We start from the raw sequence: 27,232 nt of genomic DNA, 5'->3' as shown, positions 1-27,232 counted from the left end.
GGATTAAACTTACTGTGGTAAACATTTCGCAATATATACATATATCAAAGTACACTTTGGACTAATACAATGTTAAATGTCAATTATTACCTCAGTAAGACAGGGAAAAAAAGTTCTTGACATATTGGGCCCATCACTGGACCTCCTTGAAATGAAGAACCTTTACTTTTCATTTTTGAATCTCCCATTTAACCTATAAACTCCCCTAGAGTACCTCCTTGTCCTCCGAGTCACCTCTCATCCCTCTTACCCCTAGCCTCAGTTTACAGCATGGCACCTGGATTGGAGCTGAAGCTGGAGCTTTCTGCTGAAATGATGTATTCCCTCAGACTTATAATGGTTATAAGTTGAAACAGAAGCAACATCATTAAAAAAAATAAAACAGAACCCATGTGAAGCTGTGACCCGTAGTCTGGTCTAATGTGTAGAAGAGCTAAACTTGGAGAATCTTTTCATTTCCTATTATGTGAAATAGTTACTAGGTCTTATAAAGGTATCAGAGAACAACAGTGAAGACACATGAAAGCCAAGAATCCAATGAATAATCCCTAGCCATGTCTAGCTATAATAAAGAATATGGGTTTCCCTGGTGAAGGACTATTCTGGGTCTTTTGCAGATTTCTAAAGTGCTTAGTATAGTGTCTGCCTCTCCGTATGTGTTCCATGAATATTATGCATTATTATAATTATATTATTGGGTCCCTGTGGTACATCAACTGCTTCCTCTGACCATATGATACTATTTCTTGAATCACTGCTCTGAGTTGCCCAATTGCAAACACAGATAACCTCAGCTCAAATTTTTATACAAACCATCATCCTATAACAGAAACTCACCTTACCTATTTTGCCTTACTTTAAAGTTAATAGAAAATGTCACCTCTTAAAAGATAATTCTTGAGCTCATGTCCAACTTTATTTAATATCTTCATCTGGATCTATACTATTATTATTAGTCTCCTTAAAGTTTACATGTTGTGATAAGCAAACCACTAGGTAAAGTTACAAAATTTGATAACTATACTCTCTTGGTTGTAATATCTTTTCTTTAAAAAGCAGAAACATAACTTGTTGACTGTAAAGAAGATTCAGTAAAAGTTAAAAACAACTCAGAATACATTAAGTAACATAATGAAGCATATTTTCAAAATACGAGAGAACTAGGTCTGGTTTGGAAATCAGTTATAAATGCATTATTTTTTAAAAAATTACTTAATAATAAACTCAGAGGTCTAATCATTGGCAAGTCCTTAACTAGCATGGATTTTTCTTTTTATGAAAAATTAATGAAATAAGGAATGATTTGGTTAGGTTGGGGTCCACCTAGTTTTCCAAACAATATGGTCTTGAATCTTAAATGTTTGGATTATGTTCTAAGCAAGAAAATCAGGTTTCCAACTCTTGACTGGGGGTGTGGAGACATCTTACACATTTTCTATATAAAACTTCACGAAGAAAGCATTAAATGACAGTAAATTAACTATGCTAATGCATATGAAATTGGATGCAAAGGTTATGTTAATTGAAAGGTCCAGGAGGGCTTACTAAAAGCCTTGCTTTTAACTTGGTCACAAGTACATTAATTTTAATTATTTTTACTGTTAGATTATTAGCTCAATGTACATTTGAAATATCGGTTAATTTCCTTCAGTGTTAAATCATAGACTGTCCTCTGCCTCTCATCATGTATACAAAGAACACGTGAATATGAATGCAGAGCATGAGAATGAAGATGGCACAAGGGAAGAAAACAGGGAACTAGGAGCTACTAATCATCATAATAACAGACTTAGGTTAAGTACATTGAGGCCTTATTTTATAAATCATTTTTCATTTGGCAGCAATTGACTTGTTTAACGAAAGGACAATTTTTACAGCATCGTAGTCTTTGAGTTTTCTCAGCTAGAAAATATTGTACCCATAAGTCACATTCCTTGGAGGCTCCAAGACCAAATCACAAGAACTCAGTTTAATGATAGGCTTTCCTTTTGTGTGCTAGGTCAGTGGTCCCCAACATTTTTGGCACCAGGGACCCGTTTTGTGGAAGACAATTTTTCCACGGACAGGGGCTGGGGGCGATGGTCTAGGCGGTAATGCGAGCGATGGGGAAGCGGCAGACGGAAGCTTAGCTCTCTCACCGGCCGCGCACCTCCGGCTGTGCAGCCCGGTTCCTGACAGGCCGTGGACCAGTACCAGCCCACGGCCCAGGGTTGGGGATCCACGTGCTAGGTGACTCTGTCTTAAGTAGAACTTTACAGCTGTATCTTAGTACCTCCATTTATAAGGGAAGGAAAATGCACTCTGTCACCTACTTGAAGTACACAGAATCAATAAAGCACATTTAAATCTCTATAAACTTAGGTAGTAGTATGATTTTAGAACACTTCCCTTCACACACAATCTCTCAGTAAGTGATAAGTTATTGCCATTCTGATACACACACTCACTTATATAGTCACACTCTTCTTGTTTCCCTGGTCTGTCCTTACTTTTCCTTTCCAAGTACTGTGTTAACATCACTTAGTTTCACATAGGTAAAGTCAGCACTGAACCCATACTTTCTTCATTCTCATGTGTTATGTTACTTCAGCAGCATCATCACTATCGTATATCGAGTACCATTACATAAACGCATTTTCTAATGACAGAATAAAATAGGTTTGAGGGGAAATCCACTTTTCTCCCACAAGTGCAGAAGCATGATTAACAGCTCCTCATAGAACAGTGTTTAATCATGATGAGTCACAGAAAATCTTCTTAAAAATGAGCCCATTAAAAAAAAAATGTAACATGGTAGACCTCCCTTTTCTATGACCAAATACTAGTGACACCATGTCCTTCCTCTCCCTCACCATGTCCTTCCTCTTCCTCACCATGTCCTTCCTCTTCCTCACCTTCCTCTTCCTCACTTCCTATTCCTTCTTGAGAGGCACATGCAACACACCTTTCAGCTAACAAGTTCTATGTACCCATATATTCCAGTACACTTTTTCTGCTTCCTACTTGTTCCTATAAGATGGAGGAACACTTCTCATTTTAATCATGTTGCTCTCCACAGTTTATAAGAGCTATCTGACACTGGCTTTAAAAGTCAGAAATAAAGTGCATGCTTTGCTGTCTTAACAAAGTTCATTCCTTTAGGCAGAACAGCAAAAGGACTACAGGGCAGTTTATTCCAATCTCTTTACCAGATACCTCCCACACTTTAATAGATACCCAGCTGTTCACAAGCAAAGGCTGTTCTTCAGATGTATAACCACACTCCTAAGGGATTCTTCTCCACCAGCTATTCAAAGAGTACACTGTGGGATATAAAGATATTTTAATTGGATCCATTGACTGCCCCATGTTTTTAAACATTCCTGGTTTTTAACCAAATTATCATAATTACCAGAGTTTGGTTCTTTCTTCCCTTTCTAAATTATTGCTATATTCTACCTTGCATTCTTTTCGTGGAGCCTCACAAGCAGCTAGATCTTCCTAAATGTACCTATTCCAACAAACTGAGAGGAAGGGGACCTAACGTAAATCTGTACAAGGACATAAAGTGTGTTGGGAGGATGGTAAAAAGACCACTTAAAAGAAAACCAAACACTTCATCAGTGACTGCACTTTAAAAGTGTCAAGGTCATACAAAGACAAGAAAAGGCGAGGAACTGTTACAGATTAGAAGAGACTAAGGAGAAATCATAACAACATGATTCTGGAACAAAAAAGGCCATCAGTGGGAAATATGAAGAAAGTCAGATCAGTTCAATACATTAATAGTTAATACTATTGTACCGATGTTAATTTGCTGTTCTTACCACTGTTCTGTGGTAAGATGTTAACATTAGGGGAAGTGAATGAGGTGAGGGATATAAGGAAATTATTCAGACTTTTTTTTGGAGGGGAACTTTTCTGTATTTCTAATATCAGTTCAAATTTAATTAATAAATAAATAAATAAAATGAAAAAAATGTAAAGCCCATGCACAAACCAAGGTCATGTTCCAGAAGTTTTGGTTGAAGCCTAACTTTCAGGGAAAACGGAGAACCTAGACAGGAAAATGATTAGACAAATATATGGAAAATCAAACTTCACTTTTTAGCAGAGCCACCTAAGTGAATCATCTAACAAGTTCTGGAGAAACAGCAGATTAAAGGGCCAGGCCTAGAAGGCAGAGTGCAGGGAAACATGTTTCCTCACTGTTTTCTTCAACATTCCCAGCAACAAAGGAAAGAAAGCAAGCCTGAGTAAGCAGCAAGCCATGTGCTGCGACTCTGGGAAGGCTTCTCCTCCCTCCACTCCCATTTACTTTGTGCTTCTTAAAAGGAAAAAAGTTTACTTGGTTACTGTGACAGAACGTCTTTCATTAGGAGGATCTGAAACACCTACCAATATTAACGTTTATGGAGATAAAAAGTATTCCTCTTTTAGAATCCCAGATATGATACCAAGGTGAAAAAAAAAATCCAGTAATTCACACAAATTGTCTTGTGCAATTACACCCTAAACTGAATACATAGATTTTGAATAGCCTCGATTAGCAGTGATAAAATATGAGTATCTAGCCTTAGAAAAATTTTAGTTGTTAATAGCATATTGCATTTGCTTAGCATAGTAGATATCCAAAGTGTTTCAAAATACATTATGCCATCATGACATCTTTATAAAATATCAATATATCTAAATTTTCATATGAAAAAAGTGAAACTTCACAAGGTTTATGAACTGCATAACCTACATATGGCAGTAACTGACATTTGGCTTGAGTGCAGAGGAACTCCACAGGCATGGTAAAAAAATAGCCTGTGTTCCTGGGAGGGAGGAAGTTGATATGCAGCTCGGAGCTGGCTGTCATGCAGGACTGCAGGCCTGATGCGATCTGCCAATTATTCAGCAGGAAATCGAAGTTTCATCAAAGAAAATTTTGTCAACCAAACACTGACTGTCTTGTTTCTACTCCAACTCAGTTGGAGTCAGAATGGCATTTCTTTTTTTTTTCCCCCAATAAATTTATTTATTTATTTATTTTTAGCTGTATTGGGTCTTTGTTTCTGTGCGAGGGCTTTCTCTAGTTGTGGTGAGCGGGGGCCACTCTTCATTGTGGGGCGTGGGCCTCTCACTATCGCAGCCTCTCTTGTTGCGGAGCGCAGGCTGCAGACGCACAGGCTCAGCAGTTGTGGCTCATGGGCCCAGTTGCTCCGTGGCATGTGGGATCTTCCCAGACCAGGGCTCGAACCCGTGTCCCCTGCATTGGCAGGCAGATTCTCAACCACTGCACCACCACGGAAGCCCCAGAATGGCATTTCTGAAATATATATATTTCTAAGTATAACAGTACATTAATTTCCTCAACAACTATCACTTGAAGACTAAAAAGTGGGATACATTTGTGGCTATTTTACTATATCTATTGTGAAATATATAACATTTTATATCATGTAACTATTATGTGATATTTCTTAATATTTAAGGATTCAAAAACTTAGTTTTTTAAAAAATAAAGTGCCAGGGGACCTTCAAGATGGTGGAGGAGTAAAACGTGGAGATCACCTTCCTCCCCACAGATACATCAGAAATACATCTACATGTGGAACAGCTCCTACAGAACACCTACTGAACGCTGGCAGAAGACCTGACTTCCCAAAAGGCAAGAAACTCCCCACATACCTGGGTAGGGTAAAAGAAAAAAGAAAAAACAGAGACAAAAGAATACGGATGGGAACTGCACCAGTGGGAGGGAGCTGTGAAGGAGGAAAGGTTTCCACACAGCAGAAGCCCCTTCGTGGGTAGAGACTGTGGGTGGCGGAGCGGGGAAGCTTTGGAGCCATGGAGGAGAGCGCAGCACCAGGCGGCAGAGGGCAAAGCGGAGAGATTCCCACACAGAGGATCAGGGCCGACAAGCACTCACCAGCCCGAGAGGCTTCTCTGCTCACCCGCCGGGGCGGGTGGGGGCTGGGAGCGGAGGCTCGGGCTTTGGTTGGATCCCAGGGAGAGGACTGGGGTTGGCTGCGTGAACACAGCCTGAAGGGGCTAGTGTGCCACAGCCACCCGGGAGGGAGTCCGGGAAAAGGTCTGGAGCTGCGGAAGAGGCAAGAGACCATTGTTTCAGGGTGCGCGAGGAGAGGGGATTCAGAGCGCCACCTAAAAGAGCTCCAGAGACGGGCATGAGCCACGGTGATGAGCACGGACCCCAAAGATGGGCCTGAGACACTAAGGCTGCTGCTGCCGCCACCAAGAAGCATGTGAGCCAGCAGAGACCACTATCCACAACCCCCAGGAGCCTTTGCAGCACACCACTGCCAGGGTCCTGTGATCCAGTGAAAACCTCCCTGGGAGAACACACGGTACACCTCAAGCTGCTGCAAAGTCATGCCGGCCTCTGCCACCGCAGGCTCGCCCCCCATTCCGCACCCCTCCCTCCCCTCGGCCTGAGTGAGCCAGAGCCCCTGAATCAGCCGCTGCTTTAACCTCATCCTGTCTGGGTGGGAACAGACACTCTCAGGTGACCTAAACACAGAGGCGGGTCCAAATCCAAAGCTGAGCCCCAGGAGCTGTGTGAACAAAGAAGAGAAAGAAGATCTCTCCCAGCAGCCTCAGGAGCAGCAGATTACATCTCCACAGTCAACTTGATGTACGCTGCATCTGTGGAATACCTGAATAGACAACGAATCGTCCCAAATTGAGGGAGTGGACTTTGGGAGCCCATAGAAGTGGAATTTGCTGTCTGCAACTGATTTCTTTCTGTTTTATGTTTACTTCAGTATAGTTTTTAGTGCTTGTTACCATTGGTGGATTGTTTATTGGTTTGGTTGCTCTCTTTTATTTTAAATTATTATTTTAATTTTAATAATTATTTTTGTTTCTCTTTTTCTCCCTTTTCTTCTGAGCAATGTGGCTGACAGGGTCTGGTGCTCAGGCCTGGTGTCAGGCCTAAGCCTCTGAGGTGGGAGAGCCACGAGAGACCTCCAGGCCCCATGTAATATTAATCAGTGAGAGCTCTCCAAGAGATCTCCATCTCAATGCTAAGACCCAGCTCCACCCAATGGCTAGCAAGCTCCCGTGCTGGATGGCCCATGCCAATCAACTAGCAAGACAGGGACACACCCCCACCCATTAGCAGAGAGGCTGCCTAAAATCAAACTAAGTTCACAGACACCCCAAACACACCACTGGACGTGGCCCTGCTAACCAAAGACAAGATACAGCCCCATGCACCAAAACACAGGCAGCAGTCTCCTACACCAGGAAGCCTACACAAACCACTGAACCAACCAGACCCACTGGGGGCAGACACCAAAAACAACGGGAACTACAAACCTGCAGCCTGCCAAAAGGAGACCCGAAACACAGTAAGTTAAACAAAATGTGAAGACAGAGAATTATGCAGCAGATGAAGGGGCAAGGTAGAAACCCACCAGACCAAACAAATGAAGAGGAAATAGGCAGTCTACCTGAAAAAGAATTCAGAGTAATGATAGTAAACATGATCTAAAGTCTTGGAAACAGAATGGAGGAAATACAAGAAATGTTTAACAAGGACCTAGAAGAACTAAAGAGCAAACAAACAATGATGAACAACACAGTAAATGAAATTAAAAATTCTCTAGAAGGAATCAATAGCAGAATAATGGAGGCAGAAGAACGGAGAAGTGACCTGGCAGATAAAATAGTGAAAATAACTACTGCAGAGCAGAATAAAGAAAAAAGAATGAAAAGAATTGAGGACAGTCACAGAGATCTCTGGGACAACATTAAATGCACCAACATTCGAATTATACAGGTCCCAGAAGAAAAAGACAAAAAAAAAAAAAAAAGGGACTGAGAATATATTTGAAGAGATTATAATTAAAAACTTCCCTAACAAGGGAAAGGAAATAGTCAGTCAAGTCCAGGAATTGAAGAGTCCCATACAGGATAAATCCAAGGAGAAACATGCCAAGACGCATATTAATCAAACTATCAAAAATTAAACACGAAGAAAAAATGTTAAAAGCAGCAACAGAAAAGCAACAAATTATATACAAGGGAATCCCCATAAGGTTAACAGCTGATCTTTCAGCAGAAACTCTGCAAGCCAGAAGGGAGTGGCAGGACATATTTAAAGTGATGAAAGGGAAAAACGTACAGCCAAGATCACTCTACCCAGCAAGGATCTCATTCAGACTTGATAGAGAAATTAAAACCTTTATAGACAAGCAAAAGTTAAGAGAACTCAGCACCACCAAAGCAGCTTTACAACAAATTCTAAAGGAACTTCTCTAGGCAGGAAACACAAGAGAAGGAAAAGAACTGCAATAAAAAACCCCAAACAATTAAGAAACTGGTAAGAGGAACATACATACTGATAATTACCTTAAAGGTAAATGGATTAAATGCTCCAACCAAAGATACAGACTGGCTGAATGGATACAAAAACAAGACCTGTGTGTATGCTGTCTACAAGAGACCTACTTCATACCTAGGGACACATACAGACTGAAAGTGAGGGGATGGAAAAAGATATTCCATTCCGGTGGAAATCAAACAAAAGCTGGTGTAGCAATTTTCGTATCAGACAAAATAGACTTTAAAATTAAGCATATTACAAGAGACAAAGAAGGACACTACATAATGATCAAGGGATCAATCCAAGAAAAAGATGTAACAATTGTAAATATATATGCACCCAACATAGGAGCACCTCAATACATAAGGCAAATGCTAACAGCCATAAAAGGGGAAACTGACAGTAACACAATCATAGTAGGGGACTTTAACACCCCAGTTTCACCCATGGGCAGATTATCCTAAATGAAAATAAATAAGGAAACACAAGCTTTAAATGACACATTAAAGAAGATGAACTTAATTGATATTTATAGGACATTCCATCCAAAAACAACAGAATACACTTTCTCTCAAGTGCCCATGGAACATTCTCCAGGATAGATCATAACTTGGGGCACAAATCAAGCCTTGGTAAATTTGAGCAAACTGAAATCTTATCAAGTATCTTATCCAACGACAATACTATGAGACTAGATATCAGTTACAGGAAAAAAACTGTAAAAAATACAAACACATGGAGGTTAAACAATACGCTACTAAATAACCAAGACATCTCTGAGGAAATCAAATTACCTAGAAGGAAATGACAATGAAAACATGACCAACCAATACCTATGGGATGCAGCAAAGGCAGTTCTAAGAGGGAAGTTTAGAGCAATACAATCCTCCCTCAAGAAACAATAAACATCTCAAATAAACAACCTAACCTTACACCTAAAGCAATTAGAGAAAGAAGAACAAAAATACCCCACAGTTAGAAGAAGGAAAGAAGTCATAAAGATCAGATCAGTAATAAATGAAAAAGACACGAAGGAAACAATAACAAAGACCAATAAAACTAAAAGCTGGTTCTTTGGGAAGATAAACAAAATTGATAAACCATTAGCCAGACTCATCAAGAAAAAAGGGAGAAGACTCAGATCAACAGAATTGGAAAGAAAAAGGAGAAGCATCAACTGACACTACAGAAATACAGAGGATCATCAGAGATTACTACAGAAACTGTATGCCAATGAAATAGACAACCTGGAAGAAATGGACAAATTCTTAGAAAAGCACAATCTTCTGAGACTGAACCAGGAAGAAATAGAAAATATAATCAAACCAATAACAACCACTGAAATTGAAACTGTGGTTAAAAATCCTACAACAAACAAAAGCCCAGGACCAGATGGCTTCACAGGTAAATTCTATCAAACATTTAGAGAAGAGCTAACACCTATCTTTCACAAACTCTTCCAAAATATAGCAGAGGGAGGAACACTCCCAAACTCATTCTACAAGGCCCCCATCACCCTGATACCAAAACCAGACCAAGATGCCACAAAAAGAGAAAACTACAGGCCAATATCACTGATGAACATACATGCAAAAATCCTCAACAAAATACTAGCAAACAGAATCCAACAGCACATTAAAAGGATTATACACGATAATCAAGTGGGGTTTATCCCAGAGATGCAAGGATTCTTCAATATATGCAAATCAATCAATGTGATACACCATATTAACAAATTGAAGGATAAAAACCATATGATAATCTCAATAGATACAGAAAAAGCATTTGACAACATTCAGCACCCATTTATGATAAAAACTCTCCAGAAAGTAGGCACAGAGGGAATCTACCGCAACATAATAAAGGCCATATATGACAAACCCACAGCCAACATCATTCTCAATCATTCTCAACTCACTGCTATTATTCAACATAGTTTTGGAAGTTTTAGCCACAGGAATCAGAGAAGAAAAAGAAATAAAAGGAATCCAATCTGGAAAAGAAGAAGTAAAACTATCACTGTTTGCAGATGACATGATACTTACTGTACACAGAAAATCCTAAAGATGATACCAGAAAACTACTAGAGCTAATCAATGAATTTGGTAAAGTAGAAGGATACAAAACTAAAGCACGAATCTCTTGCATTCCTATATACTAATGATGATAAATCTGAAACAGAAATTAAGGAAACACTCCCATTTACCACTGCAACAAAAAGAATAAAATACCTAGGAATAAACCTACCTAAGGAGACAAAAGACCTGTATGCAGAAAACTATGAGAAACTGATAAAAGTAATTAAAGACGATACAAACAGATGGAGAGACATACCATGTTCTTGTATTGGAAGAATCAACATTGTGAAAATGAATATACCACCCAAAGCAATCTACAAATTCAATGCAATCCCTACCAAACTACCAATGGCATTTTTCACAGAACTAGAACAAGAAATTTCACAGTTTGTATGGAAACACAAAACACCCCGAATAGCCAAAGCAATCTTAAGAAGAAAAATGGAGCTGGAGGAATCAGGCTCCTTGACTTCTTACTATACTACAAATCTACAGTAATCAAGACAGTATGGTAGTGGCACAAAAACAGAAATATAGATCAATGGAACAGGATAGAAAGCCCAGAGAAAATTCCACACACATATGGTGACATTATTTTTGATAAAGGAGGCAAGAATATACAATGGAGAAAAGACAGCCTCTTCAATAAGTGGTGCTGGGAAAGCTGGACAGCTACATGTAACAGAATGAAATTAGAACACTCCCTAACACTGTACACAAAAATAGTCAAAATGGATTAAAGTTCTAAATGTACGGCCTGACACTATAAAACTCTTAGAGGAAAACATAGGCAGAACACTCTATGACATAAATCACGGCAAGATCCTTTTTGACCCGCTTCCCAGAGTAATGGAAATAAAAACAAAAGTAAACAAAAATAAACAAAATATACAAAAATAAACAAATGGAAATAAAAATAAACAAACTTAAAAGCTTTTTCACAGCAAAGGAAACCATAAACAAGACGAAAAGACAAACCTCAGAATGGGAGAAAATATGTGTAAACGAAGCAACTGACGAAGGATTAATCTCCGAAATATATAAGCAGCTCATGCAACTCAATATCAAAATAAACAAACCAATCTAAAACTGGGCAGACCTAAATAGACATTTCTCCAAAGAAGATATACAGATTTCCAACAATCACATGAAAGGATGCTCAACATCACTAATCATTAGAGAAATGCAAATCAAAACCACAATGAGGTATCACCTCACACCAGTCAGAATGGCCATGATCAAAAAATCTATAATTAATCAATGCCGGAGTGGGTGTAGAAAAAAGGGAACGCTCTTGCACTGTTGGTGGGAATGTAAATTGATACAGACACTATGGAGAACAATATGGTGGTTCCATAAGAAAGTAAAAATACAACTACCATATGACCTAGCAATTCCACTCTTGGGCATATACCCTGAGGAAACCATAATTCAAAAAGAGTCATGTACCACAATATTCATTGCAGCATTATTTACAATAGCCAGGACATGGAAGCAACCTAAGTGTCCATCAACAGATGAGTTGATAAAGATGTGACACATGTATACAATGGAATATTACTCAGACATAAAAAAATGAAATTGAGTTATATTTAGTTAGGTGGATGAACCTAGTGTCTGTCAGACAGAATGAAGTAAGTCAGAAAGAGAAAAACAAACACCATATGCTAACATATATATATGGAATCTAAAAAAAAAAAAAGGTTCTGATGAACTTAGGGGCAGGACAGGAATAAAGATGCAGACGTACAGAATGGACTTTAGGACACAGGAAGGGGGAAGGGTAAGCTTGGATGAAGTGAGAGTGTAGCATTGACATATATACACTACCAAATGTAAAATAGGTAGTGGGAAGCAGCTGCATAGCACAGGGAGATCAGCTCAGTGCTTTGTGTCCACCTAGAGGGGTGGGATAGGGAGGGTGGGAGGGAGACGCAAGAGGGAGGGGATATGGGGATATATGTATACATATAGCTGATTCACTTCGTTATACAGCAGAAACTAACACAACGTTGTAAAGTAATTATACTCCAATAAAGATATTAAAAAATAAATATACAATTTTTTAAAAAAAAATAAGGTGTCATGCAGGCCAAACTCAGGTAAAACAAATTACCTGAGTTGCACTTTTTATAAAAATTCTTGAGAATTTTTAAAGAGGAAGGAAGAAGAAAAAAAAAAAACGAACTCGAATAATTTCTCTCTCAACTATGTTACTGGTTACCAGGATCAAGAAAGAAAATGCATGTGGAAGGGATGGTATTTTATAAAATCTGTACAAAGATAAGGAATTATCATTACATTTGTACTTTATTTTACTTTATGAAAAAATTATGTTTGTCCCAGAACTTTTATCCTGGCAGTTCATATACTATCACAGTATACGACCCCATGTGAGTAAAAGAGTATACACAGGATCCAAACACAGGGCTGAGTTTGCTTATATGGATTTGTGCCTTCTTGCTTACAGAAGCAAATATGAAGAAATGAAAATAGTAGTAGTAGTAATATTAAAACATAACGTTCCGTGTAGGAAATGAGTATAATGAGACAGCTAAAACTTAGCTTTCAAATCAGAACTGATAAAAAATTTAATGCATATAATATGTATCAACATGAATTTCAAAAATAACCATTGTCAAATGTCAGAATAGAAAAAATGAGATTAATAGTTTGCTCCACCAACTAGTCAATTTGCTATGAGATAAAATTAATAACCCAATATAATTCATATCACTTTCCAAATACATGGAAATACCAGAAAAATAACAGAGAAAGTTAAGCAAATATGTATGTGTCACTGCATTTCTTTAAAAGGCAAGGGTAGTAAATAGGGACTGATTTTGTAGAGATAAACTTGGATAAATGGCCCTAGGGCCAAACCATAGTCCCTCACAGCTCATAGGATCTCTCATGATGAACTTCCCCTGCCTTCACCCCTTCCAAGAAAGGAGGATGTGAAGCAGGTTTTAAACCCCACTTGTTATGGAACTTTCCACTCAGGCTTTAGGGCCAGACTGACTAGATTCTGAGCTCTGCCATTTACTGTGAGACTGAGCAAGTTATTTAATTTTCTTATTCTCAGGTTCTTGATATGTAAACTTTTGGCATTAAAAGTACTTACCTGTTAGGTAAGGAACATCTAAAATTGACTCCAATTTATTAACAAAGAATATTTTTAGATTTTGTGCTCTCAAGGAACATAGCTATTTTTCAAATAGAAAAGGAGATTCTACTCTGCATTGTCTGCTGCTGTATGTTAATTTGACATAAAAGGAACATTCTGTGTGGGTTTCGATAGTATTCAAGAGAGATTTATTATTCTCTTGACTTTATTTAGTTTTAGAAAGAGCCAATTTCATATATATGTATAAATTATATGCTAAAATTTAAATATTAATAAATTATATATGTAACTCTCAGTGTCCCAGTGTGGTTTTTTCCCACAATGTAATTGCCATTATTCAAAAATATTCTCTGTGAACAAACTGGAGTATATTTTAGATACTAATAGCAATACTTATTAGCAATTACTTGAGAATCTCACCGTGTGACAGGCATTGGGCTAAACATATTACACACAACATTGTGCTGGTGAAAGAACAAAGGTAGAAAGTTTGGAGTAGGTATCCTGAGTTCAAATCTTGACTCTGCTACTTCCTAGCTGAGTGAATAAGGGAAAATTATGTAACCTCTCTGTGTCTCAGTTTGCACAACTGTAATATGGATCCCATGAATAGAGTTGTTATAAGGATTAACTCAGTTAATTAGAGCTTTCAGATCAGTGTCTGGCAAATAGGAAGCACAGAATTAACAATTATTATTATTAAATATTTTAATTGAGACTTTTGTTTTGTTTTCAGAATCACTGTAGTAGGCCTAGCAGCAAAATTTGCATTGAGAAGACCTGAATTTCAATTCCAGATCCAATTTCTAATATCTGTTGTGACCTTGGTTGAGTCATATGAAATCACTGACCTTTAATTTACTTATCTGTAAAATCTGAATAACAACATTTGACTAATGGCCTACTATTATTGTCAAATAGAACAATGTAAGAAAAATTCCTCATAAGGTATAAAACCATAATGAAAATATAAGTATCTTCTTACCTAAACATAGAAAAATGAGTATTTATTGTTTTGCCTTTTCTTTCATGACATCTCCCTCAGTCCACCCTAACCCTGCTCAATGGAGGGTTTCAAAACTACAAACCCCAAATCACAATGGTTTCTATATGTGTTTGAAGATACAATGTCCCTAACAAGAAATATTTAAAGCAGCTGCTTTCTTTCTTTCTTTTTTTTTAAAGCAGCTGCTTTCTTAAAGAACAAACTATAATTTGGAACATGTTCTTCCATGTGCAAAAATCAAATAATGGTATGCATTTCCCAATTCACAGGAGGAAAAAAATGATAGCATTTTCTCAAGATTGAGACATTCTTTCATTTATTTTTTTCTTGTCTTTCCTTCTTGCTATTCCTTATCTGTTAGGGAAACTGGAAGTGACAGAATGAATTGTTGAGTATCAAACACACATTAATTAAAAGCCTTAGCCTCAGCCATCCTTTTTCTTTGGCAGCAAGTTTTCTGATTGATACATGTACTTGTGGTTTTGCTCTTATATTGTGTTGATAAAATGTCATTTTTCCCTGCTATTTAATGGTTATGACACTGGGTGGAAATGTTTCAGTGTAAAACATTCTCCAAGGAAAATCACATATGGTGTTTCCCACACTAGGCAGAAGAATTTTTCAGTAATTAGGTAGGATTTTACCAATCCAAGTAGAGATTTCTGAAAATAACTGGAGATATTCTTTCCTTGGGATGGAAAATTTTTAAATGATGAAAGTGAATTATATAGTTAACTAAAACTTAATTTTTTCCAACAGCTCTGGAAACCATACATTGGTCTGATTTTTTAAAAGCTTAATCACTAAATTACTAGTGGGAATCAGTATGTGACTTATCAGATATGATTAATAAAATTTTTCTCTTATTTTTCCAGTAGAGAAGAAAAAATTCTGACAAGTCAGAATTTATCTGAAAGTCTTTTCAGTGGAGACCTGTGATTGGATGGTGTTTTGGAATTACACTTGGTTATGTAATTCTTCTAAATCTTTTCTCACTGTGTACTCCTGGAAGTCGAAAAATGTGTTCTTTGGATGCTCTGGGCTGATAAAGCATGAAATTTCTTTGAAGTCTGCTGTTTCATTTTTTAAATTCACGTGAACTTTGCATTGTCTTCCTTAATATATGTGAATCTCTTTTAAAAGGAAAATATCATTTTAAAGATAAAAATAATAAAATTAATAGTAATGTATACCAGGAAGATGTTTATCATGATTGAAGAAAGTATTTCAAACTTTAATGTCCATACAAATCTCCTAGTAACCTTGTTAAGATGTAGATTCAAACCCAGTAGTCTTGGTGAGGGCCTAAGACTCTCCATTTCTGAAGGCCCTGATGTGAGGAGATGCTGCTAGTCCCCAGACCATATCCTGAGTAGCAAAGTTTTAAAGGACAACTGAAAACAAATCCAGATGAGTCTCATGTAGACTCATTACAGTGGTGTTAATTCTGAAGTCATGTTGAAATATACAGGTAATGCATAGGAGTATTGATTTCTGAATTATAAACAAAACATAAAAATTTCTCACTTCAATTAAATTCTAGCTACTTCAATAATTTCAATTACTCAAAAGCTAATTGGTATCACTCAGTTTACACATATTCTTTAGATTCTAATTTAGTGTTATGTTGAACTGAACAGATTCCTTTATGCCCTTTCTAAGTAATGCAACTCATTCCTCCAATGAAACCAGTTCTGCCACTCTCACCCTAGCAAGGGTCTAAGGATCAGAGTCAGAACCATAGGTTTATAAAGCCCCAGAAACAGTAAATGATGGGTCCGGAATTTCAATCCAGTTTGACTGCAAAACCTTGCCATATACCTGTACAAGACAATGTTTATTTCCTGCGTTGTAAACACTAAAACCCTAAGTTTGTAAAGGCATTAAAAATGGAAGAAGTTAATATATTGAATATAATTATTTTCTTGAACTTATAGCAGTTGATAGAATACATCTTTATAAGGTACTGAAAATATGTTGAACCGAATACATTTTTTAGGTATGTTCTAAAATAAAGCAGCAGAATTCCATAACATCTGACGCAGATAACGGATAATATCCAGTCTCAAAAGTTTGACTTGATGTTAACCTAATACAAAATAATAGTATAATCACGTTATGAGAAAAGTGAGGATCTGAATTCACACTGAAATCGCTTGTTAAGTCATTCTAGAAGAATTCTACCATTTTGAATAGTTTCAAATACACTTGTATTTTCCTGCTCTGGGCAATAGATGTTTATATGTCTATTTATCAGAGATTATCTTTTTCATAGTACCTTTAAAATCAGTAATTTGAGAGAAGCGGTACTGAGTGTCGAAAAATGCTACTATTTGTTAGTATTAGTAAAATACCAAAGTGTGAGAAAATCATCTAACACAGCTATACTTTTCTCGAAATCTAAAATAGCTTCTGAGAGCTTAGCTTGTGCAATTAGATCAGTGACAGCTGAGGAAGAGAGAAGTTCAAAGAGTGGCTCAATCAAACCACTAAACCAGGCAAATGGAAAATTGCATTTTGTTGCTTTGAGTTAGGTAGGCTATTACCCTAATATGTATGCACATATTTATTTTCCATGTTTATTAATTTGGAGTTCTTCACTTTTCTTTTACCCTTTCTATAGACCCATATTTAAACAAGTTGATGTTTTGGTTTTGTTTCTTTAATCTCTAGATGGCATTTCTCACAGTACGAGGTTTTCCACATCTCATGTTAATATCATTTAGTATTTAAGAAGAGTACCTATTTGCGAACCCCAGTTTATTGGTCATGCTCCAAAGTAAACATTCTGTAGAGCCCTCTGGAAGCACTGAAATTAAACTAGAAAACACTAACTCAAATGAATACAGGGCTGATGTGCATTCAGTCAGATAGCAATGTGCAACAAATGATCCCATTTTGATTTTTTGTGTGTCTTCATGCACGAGGGTGTGCTGTAGACCATGGTATTTAACCTGGACTCCACAGGCCCATGAACTGATTTCAGGGATCCATAAACTAGCTGATATTGGGTGGAAAATTTGTATATATATGTGCATGTGTATATTTCTGGAAAGAGGAGATGCTGCTTTCAGGAGCTTCTCAAAAGGGTTTAAAGCCACCAGAAAGATTAAGAATCACTGTCATAAACCAAGAGATATGTGATCTGACATTTAGATGTGGGATTTAGCAGGTTAACGGAGAACACAAATAATGCAAGCTAAGGTCAGATATGGAAGAATGTGGCAAACATCACCAGCAGTCCTAAAAATCTTCAGCTGGGCAGAAAATACTAGCATTGGCTGAACTACTACTACAAGTCAGGCACTGTGTCACATGCTTTTCATATCTCATCATATCTTAACTACACTTCTGTGAGATGATTCTCCTTCACTCCATTTCACAATTGACAAATTTGAAGGTCAGAATAATTAAATGTTTAGTCATTAGACCTCAACATTTATTGACACCATTATTTGTGCCAGCCACTACTTCATGCATTATTTCATTTAATCCTCACAACAACCCTACGAGGAAAGTATTATCCTTATTTAATAGATGAGTAAATTGAAATTTAGAAATTTATGTAGCTTACTGAAAACTACACAATTAGGGAAGGGCAGAACCAAGATAAACTCAAATAACATATGAAACAAATTCTATGCCCATAATTACTATTTTAAACCAGGTAGAACTCAAAATTCATATTTTTCTTACCAGGGCACAACTCCTAAGAAAGCAACAATGTTAATTCACATTTATAGTCTACCAAAACGATTTTATATCTTTTTTTTTTTTTTTTTTTTTTTTGCGTTACGCGGGCCTCTCACTGCCGTGGCCTCTCCCGCCGCGGAGCACAGGCTCCGGACGCACAGGCCCACGGGCCCAGCCGCCCCACAGCACACGGGATCCTCCCGGACTGGGGCATGAACCCACGTCCCCTGCATCGGCAGGCGGACTCTCAACCACTGCGCCACCAGGGAAGCCCCGATTTTATATCTTAAAGGGGATTAGCAGTAGGAGAGAATAATTTTTTTAGAAAACCTGTAAGAATTAGGTCAAACTCTTTAGATGAGAGTTGAGTTCAAGAGATTCTTCTTTGCTTAGAGCTTTAGGGTTGAAGAGAAGTACCTTAGTACAGTCTAGTCCAACCACCCTTTGATGCTGAGTTTCCTCTGTCTCCAAGTCAGTATCCAGCTCTTGCTTAAAATTCTCATTGGGTATGAAACTCATTTTCTCTTGGTTAGCCCGTCATAACATTTAAAATTTTCACAATGGTAAAAATTATAAAGGGAACAAATTATTTCCTGACCCGGAATATAATTCAACTAGGTTGGGCAACCCAAGCCTAAACTCATAGAGAGCATGTAAATGTTCTTTTCCTTTATTCGTTCCCCTTAAGCATCCATCCTCTTTGGTTTAGTATGTCCTCTTTTGTTTCAAGATTATTTTTATTGGCCAAAAAAGCATAGGTGCAAAATGTCAAAGATCTCTATTTTTGGTCACTGATGGCCAGCAGCAAGCTTATCCCTTCTTTGATTTTTAAAATCCAAATTTTAAAACCCAAATTTATCTGAGAGCTGCTTGTGCAGTCAGATGGCTCTCTCTGGGAAACTAACCTTTCTCTTAATCATCAGAATGATTTGTGGTTGCAGAGTTAAAATTGCATTTGTGATAACATTTTCATCTTTTAGAAGCCTCATGACACATTCTGATTCGTAATTCTTATTTTGTTGACAGAAAACTCAGAAAAGAAACATTTCCCTTCCTTGTAACTGCCCTATTTTTTTCTCTAATGTTTTCCTGTGTGACAACTGTCAGGGTCACTCTCAGATAGGTGGTATATTGGCAAATAACAAGTGATTAGATCAGACTAAGAGAAGATGTTGGCACTGAATTACGAAGAAACAAAATACAAATTGCTAATAAGAAGATTGTATTACCTTCCCCAGTGTGAAAAGAATCTAGAAATAATGAAAAATGTCTTCCAACTTTTAATCTATGTCTTCAAGTTTTGATCATGGTTGATCATGAATCTGATAATCTAGTGATGATATATTTAGCTTTGTGCCTACTAATTTTTATGCATTTAAACATTGAGTAATCTGATTTTCTCCTTTTTTCCCATGTTTGCAGCTCAAGCTTCTAGAAAAGTCATGGTAGAAGCCTTTTGTACCCTGTGGTTCTGCCTAAGCTATCGGAAGTTTCTTTAACAGGAAAGGGCTTTTTAAGCCATATTTAATAAAGAAAAAAAAAACCCAACTCACTAGAATTCTCAACCATCATCTTCTTTCATGTGTCACAACAATGTAAGCTTTAGAGAAAAATGTAGCTTTTTGTCTAAATAAAAATAATTACTATAGTACAGTAATCTGGCTCCCTCTACTTACTTTCTTCCATACAACTGAAAGAGCTTTCATGAATATTATCCCGTCCTGAAGATATGGAGGTACCAGTTTTATGGTCACCACTTTTTCTCTTGAAACATTCCTACGACATTCCTGTTCTCACTGGTTCTAAACTAACTCTTATCTCCCATAACCAAAAATGATATATTTTGCTTTTATCTATTTTCCTTCTCATATATGTTGTTACTCAATATCATCTTCTGCCTTTACAATAGTCTTCAAACCTGTGTCATCATCACCATTTGTTAACATCCTTCCACAGAAACTAATCTCTTCTGAAGAATGAGCTTTCATCTTTCTACATTCTCTGTTTTGCCCATTAACTATTTCAAGAGGTATAATATAGCAAAAGTCACTAAATGGCATAAAACAACTTGCTTGCAATAAATAGATTATATTAAAACCAATAATAAGATATTATTCTATATACTTCTTAAGTTTAAAACGTAATTTAAGTTTGTTTTTCCATACCCCATACCTTTGGGGTACGGAAAATACAAAATCAACTGTCCTTTGGCTTTGGTCCACTCCCTTGTGACAGCTTAACCCTACCCTTAAATATTTTAAACATGCATGTAATATCTGGAAAAGAGTAATTTTCTATCCACCTTCCTGCCTCCACAGAATATATCCAAGGTGTGCAGGCTTCACTTCATAAGTAAATTCTGGGGCATGTTGTCACCTAAATCAGAAAAAGGAAGTTCTCTTCTGAGTCTGGATACTTATAACTTTTCTAAATCTCATTAGAATGTATTCTGTTTGAGAACAGGTAAAGAAGGGGTGGAAGATGACAAAATAAGCCCCAAAAAGGAAGGCACTAAAGCAAGCAATCTGGTGCCATTAATGCGACAGCTGTCAGAAACATAGCTCGTAATAACAGGAACAGCACTTCTTTCAAAGCCTAAACTTAAAGCTTCAACAGTAAGCAGGAAAATATTTACATTGAGATGTAAATTACAGCCAGTGACACTGTTCATTTATCTAAGATGGGTTTATTTTGGTGTTCAGAAATATAAGTTGAAACCCTGTGTTTTCTTTTAGAGACTGCATAGAAAGTAAAACTTAAACTTGTCCCTGATATACCAGGAAAATGCAAAGGCCACTTCACTGCCTAAATGTGAGTATTAATATAGTGCAAAGGTAATCCTGTTTAAGAGGAAATCTACATTAGTAAGATTATTTCCAAGTTCTCTTGTAAAGGCCATTGCTTTTGAGGCAACGGAAAGTCTATAAAACAGTAAAGCCTTCCATACAGAAATATGCAGACACTTCTCTCTTATCCCTGAATATTAGGTAAACAGCTTCACAACTCTGTGTACCCTAGAGACAAATGGTATACTTTATAGAACTAAAAGACTGAAAGAGAATTTAAAATGCTATTTAATTTGAATTTCTCCTGGTACAAATAGATTATGGGTTTATTTTTTCCATACAAATTCCTAGAAAAGATGATTCTTTAATACCTGTGGTACTATATTAAAGCAATCACAACCTTTATCATAAGGAAGCTTGGGAGACCAACTCTAACCCTACCTCCTTCCATTTAGTACACTGACTAAAACATTCCTTAGTGGAAACTCAAAACAATGATCAATCACCATACAGTGCACATCTGTATTTGCCCCTTCAATAATGCTCTGCATAATTTTATGATAGCACCAATCACATTGGAAAAAAGTTACACCTGTCTCTCTCACCTGCTGGATTGGTCACTCTTTGATGGCAGTGTATCTTCGCAGTGTCTATCTTAGTAACTGGAACACAGTATGCATTCAATAAAGGTTGAGTTATGTTATGTTTGTTACATTCAGTTATATACACTATTTTTAATCTAAATACTTTCAAGCACTTCAGCTATTAACAAGAATTATTTCTCAAACTCTTTCTAGAATTCATCAACATACTTTATCAACAGTAAATGCTTTGTAGTTATGATAATAATACAAAATATAATTTATGAGTTGCTTTGTTATTATTTTCAAGACCCATCAAGGTGTCATGTTATACATTGTTTATAGTACAATCTTTGTGACTGATATATAGTCTATATTTGAGATAATTTGGGGGGAAAGTAAGAGCTGCTTGGTACAAACCACACTATTTGTTGTGATTCCACCTTAACATCTCGCTATAATCCCCAGGTATGTTGGAATAAAAATGATCAGGGCAACTTTAACAATAAATAGAAGGTGAATATCAGTCACAATAATAGTTAAAGAAGATAGAGATAATGTCAAAGCTATTTCGAGAAGTTGTCTTCTCATTGCTTTAGAAATCGTGACAATTCTCCCTCAGGTTCCAGCTGATCAGACCGCCTCCATCACCTTCCCCACTTTGGCACCCTGAGTGGCTTGGGCAAATCTCGCACAAGGCTTGCTGCAGCAAGGATATTCCCAAACCACCAAGCTCTCTGTAATATAGCTCCACTATGATCAAGATTATTAGTTCATTCATTCAACTAATATTTTTGAAGCCTTTGTCATTCATCAGACATTTTTCTGAACACTAAACAATTATTAAAAAGAAAAATTCTCTACTATGGAGTTTATCTCTAGTACAGGCAGACAATAAATATATGTGAATAAATATACAGTATATTAGATTGTGCTAAGTATTATGGGGAAAAATAAAAAGGCTGAGGCGATCACACAAATCATTGTACAAAATGAGAGATTTTTGAGATTTTTGAACATTAAAGAAGGAGTATTTATAATAACAAAGTAGTCATAAACCAGAACTGTCTCATGTAACCAGAGCATGTAGCCACTGTAGGTGAGGGAGATGAGAAATGTGTTGGGGTACAAGAAAATGCCTTAATTTCTAGGACCTAGAGACCTGAAAATTAGGTAGCTAGCTTACAGGTATTGAGTAGTAGGAACTGTTTAGAGTACATTACCCATAGTAACTCATTTCAACATTATCATAACATTATGAGATAGGTGCTACTATTATTTCTGTTTGATGGTTCAGGAAACATATGCATAGAGATTTGAGAGCAAATTTTTCCTAGGAACACTTTTTTCATTACCTCCTTGTTCTACTGCCTCCTCTGGATCCTTTTTCCCATTAGCCTGAAGTGCCCATGACCACATTTTCCCTTTCAAGGAGGCTTCTGCATGTGATTCAATAAGATACCATGCTTACCAAATACGGTAAGTTAAAATAAAGACACTGAATTCTCATCATAATTACGGTGCTTGTGAAGCTGGGGATATAATTCTTTTCATGGGTCCTCTTTGGTAATTAAACTCTTTAGACAGAGCCTCTGGTGTTTAGCCACAAAACTACGTTTACTTTCTCCCTATATCCCTCTGTACTGAGATTTGATGAATTGCCTTCATATCATATGCATAGTTTTATTTCACTTTTACATATATTAAGAAAAGAGGAAATATAGTCAGTTGTTAGACAAGCCTAGTTATAAAATCAAATCTGTACCTTTTCTCTAGAGGTATCTGTAAGCAGAAATGTAACTTAAAATATTTCCTCTAAGTATTAATCATTTTAGGAAGTTATTCCTCTAATTAAATGGTAAGAAATAAACATATGTTGCCCACATATGAGTCAGTGGATATCTGCATTTTTACTATAATTAAATCAATAAAACACAAGGAAGCCAATAATGAGATATTGGATTATTTATATTATACCAAAATAATAAATATTCTGAAAATATCCAGAGTTGCAAGAATATTATCACATGAACACAGGCATATTTTTTGGTAGCAGTATAACTTGTTATACCCCTTCTAGAAAGCAATTTGTCAGTACTTTTCAAAAAAAAAAAAAAAAGGTAGAATTCATAATCTCAGCACCTAGACAGAAAAATTACCTTAAGAAAAATAAACAAATGATGTATAATTCTATTGGCATAAATAAACAAAAATTGGAAACAATCTAAATATTCCAAAAAAAGGAGATTAATTAATTCATTGAGTTCTATCAACTCTATAGAATATTTTACAAAAATTAAAAATCTCCTTTTGTAAACTTGTATGCCATCAAAGTAAGGCAATCTGATATAGAAATATTAAACTAAAAAGAATAAAATATAAAGTTTCATTTGTTATATAAATATCTTTGTGTAAACCATGGATATTAGTGGAAACTGAAAGAAAACATGCAAAATTAAAATAAAGTAGATGTATTAAAATTATGAGATTGTAATTTTTAATGAGTTTTATTATTATTAAAGATTGCAAAATAAATAGAATTTAAAAAAATCACCGAGCACAAGTCTTATTCACATTTTAGAATCATTCGAGAGGCGATTTATGGTCCTTATATTTTTAGAAGCCATGTAAATTAAATGGTACTCTTTTTATGATACATGAATTGGTTTAAAGCCTTATCTATCAGTTAAGCATTTTAAACTTACACAGAATGAATTGGAGAAAGGGAACACAATTGAGTAGAAAGATTGTTAGAGAGCTTTGATGAAATCTGATAACAAGAGTAGACTCTGATAAAGTGTTTTAACAGAGACATTTTTAAAGTAAAAGTCTATGATTTGACATCCAGTCCACCTGTGTATTTTGAGGGATGTCTGGAGAATTTGCTGGTGCCCTGCAGACAGATCCATGATACTGAGAAAAATAAATGTCTCTGATAGTTCTTTGTGGATAAAATTTGAATGTTATTTATGCCCCACAGCTCAGTTTTAAATTAATCACTCTGAAGCTATGACAGTCTTTATATATAACTCTTCAAGTTGAAGCTATGTAAATAAATAAATACATATTTAAATTTTAATTTAAATATATATATGTTCAAAACCACTAGCTCTCTGCAAAAGAAGTATTTTTAAAAAAGGGACTTCCCTGGTGGTCCAGTGGTTAAGACTTTGTGCTCCCAATGCAGGGGGCCCGGGTTTGATCCCTGGTCAGGGAACTAGATCTCACATGCCACAACTAAGAGCCCACATGCCACGACTAAGACCGGGCACAGCCAAATAAATAAATTAAATAAATAAATAAATAAATATTTCAAAAAGGAAAACAAGCAAGATTAGAGGATTGAAATAAACAAGTTAAGAAAGTTTAAATGTCTTATCCTTGCAGAGAGACTGTACATTTGTCATTCAATATTTAGAAAAACAGCTCCTTGACTTTGACATTTGAAAAACATTGTATGCATATGTTCATTTAAAAATGCTGCCTTATCAATTGTTGTCTACGAAATCGAGAAAGTACTTTTTGTCACTGTCCCTTCTGGAAGATGAATGAAAGCAGATGTTGAACCAAGAAAGGAAAGGAAAGATGTTGAACCAAGAAAGGAAAGGTGTATGTGGGCGCTTTTGAAAAGAAATAATATTGGATATATTTACGTGTAGGCATTGAGTATTAATTGGCTCAAAGTGTCTGCTAAATTTAAACAAATGTTATACTAAGCCTTGTGATATAGCCTTTAAGGTGTCTTATTTTCCAAGTACTACTAAACTTTGTCAGCTTCAGCAAGGCAAGTAATGCAAAGCCTCAGCAAGATGAATAATAATTAAACACCCCTCTGCTCCAAACAGTCTTTGCGTAGGTCTTACGAGACAGGAGACAGAAAGGATAAGCACTGGTCTGAAGCTGGTCTTAGAGCCAAGAGGGGGATGCTCTAAGGCGATTTACTCATCCAGATAATCTTTTATGGTGAGATTGTTTTTGACAACTCCCTCTTTAAATTGAGAAACCTACCCATACTATTAGATCAAGTAACTCAGCCATGGTCAAGCTCTGGTTTAAAAATATTATCAATACCACATCTATGATATCCATTGTCAATCCCTTAACCAATCCTCTCTATGGCCAGACCCCAAGGTTGAAGAATGAAGGATTGGGGGAAGAGGGCATAATACTAATTCCATTTCTATGTTTTCATTCTTTGTATGCAGGCTTTCTTTCAATTAAGACAACATTAAAATATCTCCCACCCTCAAATCACAAAAACAATAATCACTTGTTTGGTGCTTCCACCACAATAATGATCAGCACAAGAGTAACCATGGGAATGAACTCTATAGAAACCAATTAGAATGCCATTGTATGCTGTGGGATGTATGTGTATGAGGAAATGTTTTAAAAGTGCATCACTGTATTACAAGACGTTCTTTATAAAATTAACAGTAATGTTTATGGATAATTTAAGCTAAACATCTAGTTAGCAAGCAAAACAAAAAGTTCAAGGTAAATCAATACTTTTGATGTAATAGGAGTAAGAACATTCCAGTGCATTTAGCCTAAGTACATAAGCTTTACTAACAAGAACATTTGGTTAGTCTTTTCTATTAGGTTTTATCACTACATTGATTGTGAAACTATAATAAAACCTGTTGAGACTTTATAACCAAATAAAATGTGCTGATAAATGAATCACCTAACACATAATGCATAATACACGATGGCAACCACTTTTTAAAGACCTAGGCAAATACATTTAATCAATAGACAGCTGTTTCCTAAACACTGTGTTAGGCACAACTGGCATCATAAAATATGCAAATGTATTCAGTACAATCTGTAATACTGAGTTCATGTTACAGAAATATCTCTAACACTCCAAGGAATAGAAGTGACACGTGATGTAGAGATAATAAATGATAGAGGAGTTCATGATATTTGAGTAGTAAAAACATGTTTAATGACAAAGAGTGTAATTGAGTTAGGCCTTCCTTAATACAAGATGAGAATCTGGAATGGTAAAAAGGAGAAAAGAAAGGCATTAGGGGATACAATGTGCAAAGTCTGCAGACACTTGACAGACTGAGAGGAAATTATTACAGCTAAAACAAAAACTAGTGATTAACCTTAGAATATGTAAAGAACCCAGGTGAATGAAAAAGACAAGAAGCCTAATATGGATGTTAACAGGCACCAAAGGGGAAACCCAAAGTATAAGAAGGTATGCTCAATCTCATTATGAAGACAGGAATGAAATTAAAACACAGTGACCATTCCTTTTGCAAACATTATTTAAGCAACATGGTCGGACTTAGAGATAATCATACTAAGTGAAGTAAGTCAGACAAAGACAAATATCATATGATATCATTTATATGTGGAATCTAAAAAAAATGATACAAATGAACTTATTTACAAAACAGAAACAGACTCACAGACATAGAAAACAAACTTATAGTTACCAAAGGGGAAAGGTGGGGGGTATAAATTAGGAGTTTGGGATAAATATATACACACCACTGTATATAAAATAGATAATAAACAAGGACCTACTGTATAGCACAACTATACTCAATATTCTGCTCAATATTCTGTAATATTGGGAAAGAATCTGAAAAATAATGGATATATGTATATGTATAACTGAATCACTTTG

This window comes from Lagenorhynchus albirostris, chromosome 4, assembly GCF_949774975.1.
Source record: "Lagenorhynchus albirostris chromosome 4, mLagAlb1.1, whole genome shotgun sequence".
Classification (NCBI taxonomy): domain Eukaryota; kingdom Metazoa; phylum Chordata; class Mammalia; order Artiodactyla; family Delphinidae; genus Lagenorhynchus; species Lagenorhynchus albirostris.
Note: the sequence above shows the minus strand (reverse complement) of the source record.